The sequence below is a fragment of the Panthera pardus genome, unplaced genomic scaffold (genome assembly GCF_024362965.1).
Source record: "Panthera pardus isolate Hobbes unplaced genomic scaffold, ASM2436296v1 HiC_scaffold_1, whole genome shotgun sequence".
In the NCBI taxonomy this organism is placed as follows: Eukaryota; Metazoa; Chordata; class Mammalia; order Carnivora; family Felidae; genus Panthera; species Panthera pardus.
The window spans coordinates 10,234,495-10,247,127 of NW_026526654.1; the positions used below are offsets into that span (position 1 = coordinate 10,234,495).

The 12,633-nt window shown below is 49.7% G+C and overlaps 1 long non-coding RNA gene across 3 annotated transcripts in view; it reads right to left on the reverse strand.

Annotated features, from left to right (window-relative positions):
• Positions 1-546: 546 nt before the first annotated feature.
• Positions 547-12,633, reverse strand: part of LOC109264052 (uncharacterized) — a 343,526-nt gene continuing 331,439 nt past the window's right edge. For all 3 annotated transcript variants that reach the window (XR_008424979.1, XR_008424968.1, XR_002078555.2), the window contains 2 exons: positions 7,396-7,524; positions 547-982 (listed from right to left, as the gene is read on the reverse strand). This is a non-coding gene — a long non-coding RNA (uncharacterized LOC109264052). The remainder of the gene's footprint in view (positions 983-7,395; positions 7,525-12,633) is intronic.

Below are 12,633 nucleotides of genomic sequence, written 5' to 3' on the forward strand. Positions count from 1 at the left end.
TCTGCCTGGAATCCCTCCTCCTCGGCCTGCGGCCCCCTGTCCCCCGGCCCTGGTCCCTGAGCGTGAGTGGGGGACGTCTTTCGTTCTTCCAGAGGGGCCGGGCCCTCCTCCCCGCCAGGGAATCAGTCTCGCAGCAAAGGCATCCGAGGCCAAGCCAAGAGCAGTTCGAAGGGGCGACCCCGTGACCTGCCACCCCCACCCCCACTGTCCCTCCCACAGCACCGCGTCGGGCTGTGCTCAGCGGGACCCCGTCTCTAGGAAGACTCAAAGGAAAGAGGGGCTGGGAGAGAATGGGCGCAGAATGACCCTTGCGGCTGTGTCAGTGGCCTGGGGGCCCGTCGGGGACGCGCAGCGCCAGGCCGGGCAGAAACAGGGCAGGGAGGTCTGGACGCTGGATGAACCAACGTTTTGCAGTGTCCACACACCCGGTTGCGTCCGGCGCGCTTTTTCTCCTGTGTCCCTACTGGTGTTGACACGGGCACGTCGGAGCACAGATTTTACCGAAGCCAGGGGTGCAGAGGCACAGCCCTCCACCCGGCGCCCCGGCCCTGGCGGGGTCCCCACAGCCCCAAGGCACACTGGCGCTCCCGCGCGGGCTGGCCTCCGGGCCCCCAGGGTCCCCGGGCCCGCTGAATAGGGCGGATAATGACCCCCGGTTCCCAAGGCAGGCTTTCTGCTGCCTGGTGAGCTTGGATTTGTGTGGTCCAAGCCTTTCCCAGCTTGTCCCATTCTGTCACCGGGATAAGGGGCTCCCTCGGCTCGTTTGCACCTGCGTCGCTTTTGGCTCCTTCAGGAATGCGCTGAAGCTTGTAATCAGCTTTGTGAAGCCATTGAGTGCACGGCTGAGCGAAACTTCCAAAGCTCCAGGAAAACTGGCCTGCTGAATGGGAGCCAGCATGGGGCTGTTCTCCAAGCCTCCGCGCTGCCAAATTCCAGCAGAGCCCCTCACAATCGCTCCGCGCGGTCTCCGCGCTTCCCCACACTGAGAAAAGTGAGAAAAGAAAAGCGAAAATACCAGTCACCGAGGTTAGCCGTTTGTTCCCAGATTAATGGCAAACGGTTCCTTCTCACTGCCCCCCCCCCCCCTTTAGCTCTCCAGCTCAGGAAACAGGACCAGGGGAGAAGAGGCCAGTTCTAACTCCCCATCTGATTGTACCTTTTCCGCGGAGGTTCCCCCGGCTCTGGTAGCTGAGCTCAGCTTCCCCGTGAGACACCTGCCTGCAGCCTTGCTGGCCTTGGCAGCGCCCGAGAGGAAGCCAAGGCTCCCAGTCCCCTGCTATTAGTGCTGCAAAGCCTCCACACCTTTCCCCTAGGAAAGGAAAACAACCAGTCCTAGCCTGTCTCCAGGTCCCCTGCACCCCATCCAGCAGGACCCATGTCCCCCCCCCCGCCGCCCCTCCACCCCCCCCCCCCCCCCCCCCCGGGCGGCTTTGGAAAGGAGGAGGGTTCAGGGAAAGCAGAACTTCCCTGACATCTGAGATGTGCTTGTTTCTTCTACACTGTTGATGCGGGAAACCTGCCTGAGCTGTTGGAACTGCAGACACGGCCTCCAGCCTCCAGCAGGTGTGGGTAGCTGTGGTTCTGGAAGCCTTCCTTGCAGGCCTGGGGTCACTGTCCCTATCAAGGTGCAAGGAGGGAAGGCAGGTCCAGGCTGGCTCTGTCTCTGAAAAAGGAAATTCTTGACAACCAGTAGATCACCGAGTTTGCAAAAGGCAAACTTACTTTAACTATTAGCTTGTCCGGGGCGGGATTCTTTGTGTTGCTACACCCCACCCTTCTAGAACAGTCCTGGCACAGAGGAGGCGCTCAGTATATATATGCCGAATGAATATTGTCCAGGTTTGTCTCTGCGCTCAGAGCCTGGAAACAGCTCTCCGGAGTTATGGAGTCTCTTCTCTGGATTGGGTATAAGGTCCTCTCCTTGGTGACGCCTAACGGACGTGACTTGGAGAAAAAAAAAGCGAAGGCAACCTCAAGATCTGTGCGTGAAAACTGTTTATAATTGCTGTGAGTGTCTTCAGCGATTACTTTTCCTCACGGTGAACTGAAAGCTTCTCCTCTTCTGCCAGCACAAATGTATCAGTTTTAGGACATGATCTGGGTTTCCATTCTTCCAGAGAGCATAACTTCTGGCCCGTGGAGGTTCCTCTGGTGGGGGTGCCTGGCTTTTGTGGGTGTGTCATAACAATGACTACTGCCTGGTGGAGAGTTCAATGGGCCTCTTTAAATACCCACCTGATTATAAAGCCCTGGGGAGAGTAACATTCACAGACACAGGACAGGAGGGCTCTCTCTGTGGATGTCCTGAGGCAGCCTTCGTGGTTACACGCTTCTCTGTGACAAGGAATGGGCAAGATTTGATTTTTGCACATAAACGTGCATAAGGAACCATAATGTGTGACACATGTCTGAGCAAGGAGGGGACTGCACTCACAGAGGTCTAGTGACATGCCCACAAACACTCAGGGGCATCGGATTGTTATCAGTAATAATAAGAAATTAAGCCAAGGCTTGGTCCTGTCCTACAGCAGGTCAGACAGCTTCCCCCCCATACAGCTCTGAGCCGAACCAGGGGCACAGTCACCCGCCAATACAGCTCTGAGTCACCACCAGGGGCACAGCCCCCCCCATATAGCTCTGAGTCCCCACGAGGGGCATAGTCACCCCCCATACAGCTCTCAGCCCCGCCGGGCACAGTCACCCCCCAATATAGCTCTGAGTCACTACCAGGGGCACAGTCGCCCCCCCCATACAGCTCTGAGCCCCCACCAGGGGCACAGCCCCCCCCATACAGCTCTGAGCCCCCATCAGGAGCACAGCCCCCCCACCCCATATAGCTCTGAGCCCCCACCAGGGGCACAGCCCCTCCCCCCCATACAGCTCTGAGCCCCCACCAAGGGCACAGCCTCCCCCATACAGCTCTGAGCCCTACCAGGGGCACAGTCGCCCCCCCATACAGCTCTGAGCCCCCTCCAGAGGCACAGCCCCACACTCCCATACAGCTCTGAGCCCCACGAGGGGCACAGCCCCCCCCAATACAGCTCTGAGTCCCCACCAGGGGCACAGTCACCCCCCCCATACAGCTCTGAGCCCCCAACAGTGGCACAGCCCCCCATACAGCTCTGAGCCCCCACCAGGGGCACAGCTCCCCCATACAGCTCTGAGTCCCCACCAGGGGCACAGTCGCCCACCCCCCATACAGGTCTGAGTCCCCACCAGGGGCACAGTCGCCCACCCCCCATACAGGTCTGAGTCCCCACCAGGGGCAGAGTCGCCCCCCCATACAGCTCTGAGCCCCCACCAGGGGCACAGTCACCCCCCCCATACAGCTCTGAGCCCCCACCAGGGGCACAGTCACCCCCCCCATACAGCTCTGAGCCCCCACCAGGGGCACAGTCACCCCCCCCATACAGCTCTGAGCCCCCACCAGGGGCACAATGGGAGGATCTGGTGCTCAAACAGAAGTTGAATGCCTCTCTGTGCCAAGGCTCTGTGCATTCATTCACAGATGCTAACAGGCTTGCAATATCCCAAACTCATCCTGCCCATTTTGACATTTAAAGTTTAATTTTTTTATTGCAAAGTTTGACGTGTTGTTTTCGGCAGCGTTTCTCCCTCCAACTGTTCTCGGTAACAAGTCAGGGGGGTGTGCAGCAATTCAGAAATTAGTGAAATTTTATTCTTGGGGGGGGCATTGGATTAAGGGGCTGGGAGAGTGTGAGACAAGTCAACGTGTAATTGTATGATAAGCGGCTCTCACGAGGAATTTATTGGCCAAGTTGGTATTTCTATTCCTTCCTAATCTCGTTGAGCACATTCATTCTCTGCAATCTGTCTCCATAATCTTCTGTGGCAGAACGGCAGCCAATAGAAGCGCGCATGTTTGGAGAGAAGAGAAAATATGCAGAAGCACGATAAACTGATGCTAATTATCCATATTTAGGACACCGAGTGCAGAAGATCAAGGTTTACAAATAACAAACCAGAGCCAACGATGATGGCTTCCTCGTGCAGAATATGTTGGAGGGGACCAGATAAGGGCTTCACGGGCAGGAGAGATTTATTGGTCAAAGGGTTCACCTTGCACTTTCCCACTTTTCCACAGCAGTGAATTATTCAGGCTAAATTCACCAGAACATTACTCTTTTATTTGGCCAGGTGCCACGACTTGCTCCTTCTTTGTGCCCTTTCAATGCAAATCCTTGTAGTGTAACATCAGTCGATAAGGGACAAATAGTTGAAGTCATAGGTAATTTCCTTTAAATGCTACCTATAGGGCAGTGAGTTAATGCTGCCAGGAAGATGTGATGAGGGGAGAAGCAGAGGGGGCTAAAAGTGAAGCCACATCGACCCCGGCCATTGAATCACATCTCTGCCAGAGGCAAAACAAACAGACGCCTTCACCGCACGTGTGTGTGCATAGGTCCCTGTGTCCCACTGGCCGGCAAGCTGTGCTAAGAGGCAGGTGTGGGAGCACTGGGCCAACATGTCTATTTTTCCTGTATGGAATCCTTATCATTTACAATTTTTTAAATTTAGGGGCACCTGGGGGGCTCGGTCGGTTAAGCGGCTGACTTCAGCTCAGGTCATGATCTCACGGCTTGTGAGTTCGAGCCCCGTGGCGGTCTCTGTGCTGACAGCTCCGAGCCTGGAGCCTGCTTCGAATTCTGGGTCTTCCTCTCTCTCTGCCCCTCCCCCGCTCATGTTCTGCCTGTCTCTCTTGAAAATAAAGAAACATTAAAAATTGTTTAGGGGCGCCTGGGTGGCTCAGTCGGCTAAGTGTCCGACCGGCTCAGGTCACGATCTCACTGTCCGTGGGTTCGAGCCCCGCGTCGGGCTCTGTGCTGACGGCTCAGAGCCTGGAACCTGTTTCAGATTCTGTGTCTCCCTCTCTCTGACCCTCCCCCATTCATGCTCTGTCTCTCTCTGTCTCAAAAATAAACATTAAAAAAAATTTTAAAAAAATTGTTTAAAGATTTTAAAATCTAAACATACTTTTTCTCTTCTCTCTACTGTCCCCACACCACCTCCAACTGACCTCATATTTAAATGTGGCTCCCAGCCCCCTCCAGGACTTCTGGCTCTGAGAAGAGACGAGAAACAATTCAGGCTGGAAATGCGGGGTAGCACGGCTGAGGGGTCAGTGGTAGACATTTTTCTGCATTACAATAGTTGCCTCGTAAGGTTTCCAGAAAACAAATGCAAATACAGCATGGCATTTTGCTGCACATCTACACGTTCATCTCGAAATTTAAAATATTAATAAATCCCATTCAGTGGTACTAACTTGGTGATTTTTTTTTTTTTTTTTGACTCATCATCAGATTTGGTACCAGTTTGGATCAGCTTGCTTCTTCCTCTGAGAGTCTCCCAGAGTTTTCGTTTGTAACCTTTTCAGTTGGTGACGGACAAAGCAAGAGGAACTCTCTGTCAAACACACACAGCCATCCAGTGTGAACCACTTGCATATAGAAGACTCAGAACAAAAACAACCGTGCTGAAGTTTGGGAACTTCATTCGTACAAATTCCAACCTAGAGAAGTATTACGGATGAACGGTGTTGACACGCGTCTGTCCTCACCCCAAACCACACAGACAAGAGACTATCCGTAGGTTAACACCACACACGTGCACTCGTTTTCTTCAACAAGCCTCAGATGCTATTTAGTGCAGGATGCACCTTTATTTTACCTGCCACCGTGCAAGGAAACAAATCTGCTGGTTACAGTTGTGGTTGTCACTGATGGTAACGGTCCGTGCAGATTCCAGAGGTGATGAAGCTAAAACCGTGTGTCTTTCAACCAACCAACGCAGGATGCGTGGTTGCGCTAGTCGAATGATGAGTCTGTAACATTTTGCCCACGACGTTTTCAAAATTAACCACCATTCTGGAGAAATTAACTTTGTTAAAAATTAACAGATGTGTTAAAATAATATGTAGTCAACACATGCAACACATACTCTATAGTTACGTATAATTTAAAAATGTAGAATTGAGACCATTATCCATTCAGTTCACCAAAAGAAGAAAAAGAAAAGACAAAAATAGGCTTTTGTCGGTAACAACCCAACAATCGAGGCTAAAGGTATAGGTTGTTGGTGCTTCTAGAAATTACCTAGGCTACAGAAAGAATCCAATTCTTCAATTTACTGGATGCATGCACACTCCTAAAGATCAGCGTGTTACCCCGCACATATAAACGTTGTGTGTCAGCCAAAATAAAGTGACTAATTTCGGCTTGGCCTGGCACGGTTTGGCTTGTCTGGTTTCGGTACTCCAGGAGGGAGGCTGTTGATTTGGATGATCTGGTTTGCGGTATCCGCTCTTCTCCCGGAAATATGGGATTGTTATCCGTGTGCCCCGAATAGTGCCCAAGCTCTACCTGCAGACTCTCTCTTGTCCTCAAGCCCCTCTTCTTCCCTCATCAGCAACCGCCAGTCAGTCTATGGTAACTAGGCACGGCTACAAAAACAGGATTCGGTTCAGAGGGAGAGCAACTCAAATGCAAGGAACCAGTTGAACTGCTTACAGTTGAAGCTAATTTATAATTGTTAGCTTCTTTTTAAGATTAAATTTAGTGGGTCTGGTCTTTCTAAATTAGCTTGCGTGCATACATTTGGACAGAGGCAAATTGTTACCCCACTAGAAGCGTACCTGGAGACTGCACAAAAGCAAAATGGGGAAAAGTCACCCAACCAACAGACCCAGGATTCTTAATGTGGCTGCTGCCACAGCTGCGTCATCCCAGGCTGTGCACGTGCGTGTGCCTGTGTGCGTGTGTGAACACACACGTGCATGTGTGTGTGTGAATGTGCGTGCATGTGCCTGCATCTGTGACTGTGCACGTGTGCCTGCATGCGCGTGTGTGTGCGTGTGTACGTGCCTGTGCCTGCATGCGTGTGCACGTGTGTACAGCATGTATGTGTGTGCCCGCATGCGTGTGTGAACATGCACGTGTGCATGTGTGTGCCTGCCTGTGCACACGTGTGTGCACACATCTGTCACACACTCACAGGTGCTGTGCAGACCGCAGCATCTTGCGGGAGCCGGGGGCTGGCTCTGGCAGAGCTAAGCACTGACTGATCCGAGTCGGGGAGAAAACACGGAGGTCAGAGGCCGTCAGAGAGAATATCAAAAGAAACAGGACGGCGTGCCGCTTTGCGTTAGTGTCTTCGCTGAGACCAACGCTGTGTCCTTCCTCGTGCCTCGTGACGCCGGCATAGCTGCCAGTGTGAGCTGTAGGCTGGGCTCCCACCCCCGCGGGCGCTTCCTCACCGTGGAGGGTGTGGTTACCGCGTTCTCGCCCCTCCTCTCCCTCCTCCATCCCATATCCACGAACACCAAGTACTTACTGGGTGCACGGAAACTTCATTGAGCATCACCATCGTAAATACCTTGTTGCCACCGAATCTTCGTCATGCAGAGGATGGCTTCGTGTGTCCATCTTTAGCGAAGGCATTTCGGCCCTTTCAACATGTCTCCGAGCCGGATTTCTCATCTGTGGGCGGCATGCGCAGAGGTGTCTGAAACAAACACAGAACTCCAATTATTGTTTGCCCGCGCACCGGTTAGCAAGATGATTACAAGATACAGTAAATACGCTTGGCATGTTGAGACACACTTTCAGCTCCAATGACTTCAAATAGCTTCTAAGTAAAACAAATAAACAGAATAATGGTGGGATTTATTTGGAATTATTCATTATGAGACTACCCAAGGCATGACATTTCCAATCACGTCTTAATTTTCTTTTTAGGAGCAGAAAGGGTTTTCATATCTTGACATATTCATCACCCTGGGCTGAGGTACTTATCTCCCTGGCTCATTCTATGGTTCCAAATGCTGACGGCACGCCGTGGAGTGTTTTGTGGACCATGCATGGTTGGCTCTGGCTTCTACACATTAAAAGTGAAATAAATACCCAGGCTGACTGTCCTAGATTATGATCTAGGAGTTGATGTGTTAAATGAGCCCGTTGCTTTAAAGGTTATAAATGACAAGATTTTTACTATTACAAGTAATTTATAGCTATTTCCTGTTTGATGTGACAGATCCTCTTGGAGAAGTCCAAATTTGTCTGCTTGACATACGTTTATTTTAACATTCTCTCTTTCTCCAAATTCTAGAATGTATTAACTACTGTTTTCCTGGGTGTCAATTTGCACCTGTGGGGTCTACCTCTTGAGGCTCTGGTGAGGTCCCCTGGCCTCTGCTCCAGACGGCTGCCTGCATTTCAACGGCTGCTGTGGATGAGGACTGGCATATTTACTGTAATTTATAAAAATCACAGCAAACGACATTTTCATTAGTCACTGACTCCACCATCACCAACGGCAATGGATGTTATGCATACAAATCCATTTAAAAAATTGTTCTTCCCAAATCAGAAGCTCTTCCGGGTCTTCAATTCTGTGAAATGATCACGTTTCACTTTGCTTACAGCAAATGAGGTCACAGAGGAACTCAGATCTCAGCTTATTTCCTATGGCCTGGAACTTTCTACATGAGTGCTGGAATAAGGATCAAGGAAATGCCTTCCCAGACAGAGAGGAAGATCCAGAAGTGTGCGCGGGCCTCAGCGTGGAGGGCAGCCCACGGACACTTCGGGCCCACCGTGAGGATGACACACGTGAGCAGGAATTTTCTATGTGGACTAGGGCCGAGGACACAATTTGCTGTCCTTCAAGATATCAGGATGTTTGGTATTAGTAGGGGATGGGGTGCCTTTGAGGGAACAGAAGAAAACAAGGAGCCTTGAATTCCATGCTAAAGGAGCCCAGACCTGTGGTGCCAGGAGGGACCGGACCCTAGAACACAATGGAGGAAGAGCCTTTACTGTGGACAGGGAGAGAGGCAGAGCAGGAAAGGGGCTCATGCTTGTTGACCCTCATTTGTTAATACACGTCTGTACTAGACACAAAATCTGTTGTTTAGTGTCAACAAAGCTGGGGCACAAGCTTTTAATGCCCGTGTTACACTAAGAAAACTGAAGTTCAGGGGAACCCCACTAGTATACAAGAAAGCCAACATCCAAACTTGTGTCTTCATGACTGAGATGTTCCTAACAGCCCACCCTGCTACCCTCAATGGGACCTCCGACGGGGCAAGGAGAGACATCGACGAGAGGCATGGACTACACATCAATGGGACATTGATGGAGTCATTGATGAGACATTGATGAGATATTGACAGTCATTGATGAGTCACTGGTGAGACATCACCGAGTCATTGATATATCATTGATGAAACATTGATGAGTCATTGATGAAAGACATCAATGAGACATTGATGGAATCATTAATGAGACTTTGATGAGACATTGGTGAGAAATATTGATAAGATATTGATGAGTCATTGAGATATTGATGAGTCATCAGTGAGAGACACTGATAGACACTGGGGTTGCTCACATAGGATGTGAACACAGGAACCATCCTGATAGGTGCCTCTGCTTTAGAAGAAGCAGCCAATTCATCTGGAAGAGGAAGAAAGGGCGTGGTGGGTGAGACGGCTTGAGGGGAGTGCTTGAAAGATTGAGACAGCAGAGCTCAGAAAGGGAAGAAGAATGTGACCGGGGGGGGGGGGGGGTGCAAAAAAAAAAAAAAAGAAAGAAAGAAAAAGAATCCTAAGTGGGTTTTAAGGACCAGATGATTTTTCAGATGAACCAAATGGAATATGCCATGAGCTTGTAAGGATGGGTTGAAACACAGCGTAGATACTTCTCCGTGGACTGAGGGTCAGTGCAGGACATGGCCACTTCAAGCCCAGGGTGCGTGAGATGCCGACTCTATTGTAAGGTCTTGAATGGGGCAGCCTAGTGAGGGCTCAGGGAAGAGATGAGATGTGTTGTGTTGTGGGTGGAACACAGCTCGCTAGAAAGTGTGTTTCAGAATCAGACCGCTCTGTCTCGAGCAGGTCCACCCTGCACCTTTGGGAGGCAGGAAATTGGTTTTGAAGAGAGCTGAGAGAGAGAGTCAGAGAGCAAGAGTGAAGGGCCAAGAGAGAAGAGGAGGAGGGAATGGAAGGAGGTGGAGGAGAAGGCACGGGAAGGAAGCAGGGGGGAGTGGAGAGAAGTGGTGGGGGGCGGGGGCTGCAATGCTGCCACATGACCTAGGGCCCTACAGTGGTGGTGTAGGTACTGCCATGACCAGTACCAAAGATCTAATTAATAGTCCTCTGCTGTTGGCGACGAAGAATCAGATCTAACACATATTTGTTGAGCACCTATAACGTCTCAATCTCTCAGGAATCTCCCCATCTTTAGTTCTCAAAAGAATTCTTCAAGTTAGATAACATTTTTGCCAGTTTCTATATGAAGAACCTGAAGGTCCGAGGAGTGAGGAATCTGCCTGGCCCATACAGTTGGTAAGGAGCACGGTCCGCCCGTGAACATGGCCACTAGCAGAGCTGTCTCCACACGCACAGCTCCTGCTGTAAGACTTACATACATGCATCCAGCACAAGCACCAACATGCAGGAGGTGAAGTGTGGTGGGCCAAGGGGAATGGACGGTTGCTACGGTTGGAAGGACCCTGCAGAAGAGCTAGAAGGAGCATCTGTATCTCTTGGGGGAGTCCACAGGGGGAGTTCTGGGACATCGCCTCATCGCACAGGCTGGTGAAGCCCAGAACCCCTTCTCAGGCTAATGGTTCTAACTGTATAAACTAAGGGGTGCCTGGGTGGCTCAGTCCGTTTAGCGTCCGACTCGTGATCTTGGCTCAAGTCACGATCCCACGGTTCGGAAGTTCCAGCCCTGTGTTGGGCTCTGAGCTGACAGCATGGATCCCGCTTGGGAGTCTCTCTCTGCCCCTCCCTGCCTCTCTCAAAATAAACATTAAAAAAAATACATGTACAAAATGAGATGCATAAAAGGAACCCAGTCATTACTTAGAAAATTGATAAATAGAATCAAGAACATGTATTCTGACTTCCTATACTAACTCTACCACTGGGTAACCAAATCATTGATGAGGCATGCGTTTCCTTGTAGAAATGTTACAGATAATACATTAGAAGAAATGGTAGAGTGAAACCATTTTGTGATCCCTAACCAACTAATGGACCCGTGGTTGTTGATGGAGATATCCAGGAGTAATCTCGCCCCTTCTTCTGCCCCTAAAACCTGCTGACATCAAGCCTCTAGAGCCAATTTTCAGTTTATAGGAACCATGGAAGAAAGAGGGACAGAGGGACACGATGAACTACACCATGGGGATGCAGCCATATACTAGACTGTTGGAAACTCTACACGATGGACAACCTATATCATGTAAGGAGTTACTACAGGATCGTGCAGCATTAAGAAGGATTTGGGAGTAGAGCTGGATGATGGATGTGTGGGATCCTATATATCTTTCAGTCTGCTTTTACGTATGTTCCAAGTCCTTCACAATAAAAAAAATTAAAACCAATACTTAAGGTTATCAAAGAAACAACTTGTACTTTGAAAAGCAACTATCGAAATACGTTTTAAAAATATTTCATGATACAGTAATAATTTCCCTCCATAACGCACTGAGTAATAAGGTCTGCGGCAGGTGTAAAAACTACTGCAAGGTCATAATGGCTGTGAGTGTAAGACTGTCCTGTGAAAGGAAAATCCCATTATTTTAATGGGTGGCAACATCACAGGAAATGCTAATACTCCTGACGCTTGTTGACTACGTTCGTAACATGAAGAAAAATGCTAAGTTTCAACTTGAAGTTAATAAAAATAAAGGTGAATATTTTTCTGTTCTGGGGGCATTCTGAATTCTGTGCATGGATGGAGTCCTTCGATCCCAGGTTAACAGCCCCTGTTCTAAAGGTATGGGAGAGTTCTGGAGTGAATCCAGTGTTTCTACCCTGGGCTAGAGCTGTCCCATGTCTGATATGGGAATTTGAACTGACTTAAAAATCATGTTTCTTATCAGCTTGAGGAATTCTTGAATCTGTCTCTGGTATCCTATTTTCCCTTTGGAGACCTGGGGACCCTTGCTTCAGAGATGAGCTGGGAATCTTAGCATTTCTTCTTTGCTCCCCCGATAGAAGTGACCCAATTAGCATGCCACATTCACTCTACCACTTGAGAACCATTTATAATACTGGGGTGCCTGGGTGGCTCAGTCAGTTGAGCCTCTGACTCTTAAACTCAGGGTCATGAGTTCAAGCCTTGGGCTGGGTGTGAAGCCTACTTAAAAAAAAGCAAACAAAACAACAACAAAAAACCCACCACTTGTAGTGATATAGAACTGCAGATTCCTAAAATGTCAGAACAAAAAGAGAATTTAACGCAACACCTGCATTTTGCGGATGGGACCGGTGATAGGTTACCCGTTCAGTCCAGAAGCCCCTATGCTTTCTGAATCCATGGCGCCCTCAGTGTCTCTGCCATTTTGTCACAGGAGGTCCTTGTCCAAAAAAATGCCTAGTAGTTTTAAATAGTTTAGTTTCAACTTAAAACATTTTTAGGTACTAACAAATCTGTAGCCATTTGGAAAAAAATACATGTAAATTGAAGGAAGACACTGATATTTTAATTACATTCTCAAATAATCACGAGTTCTTACTAATGGCACATATGCCCGCCACTGGAATTCGATTTGGCCACCATCACCTTCCTGTCACTTGCCTGTGTGTGGTCCTCACTTTTT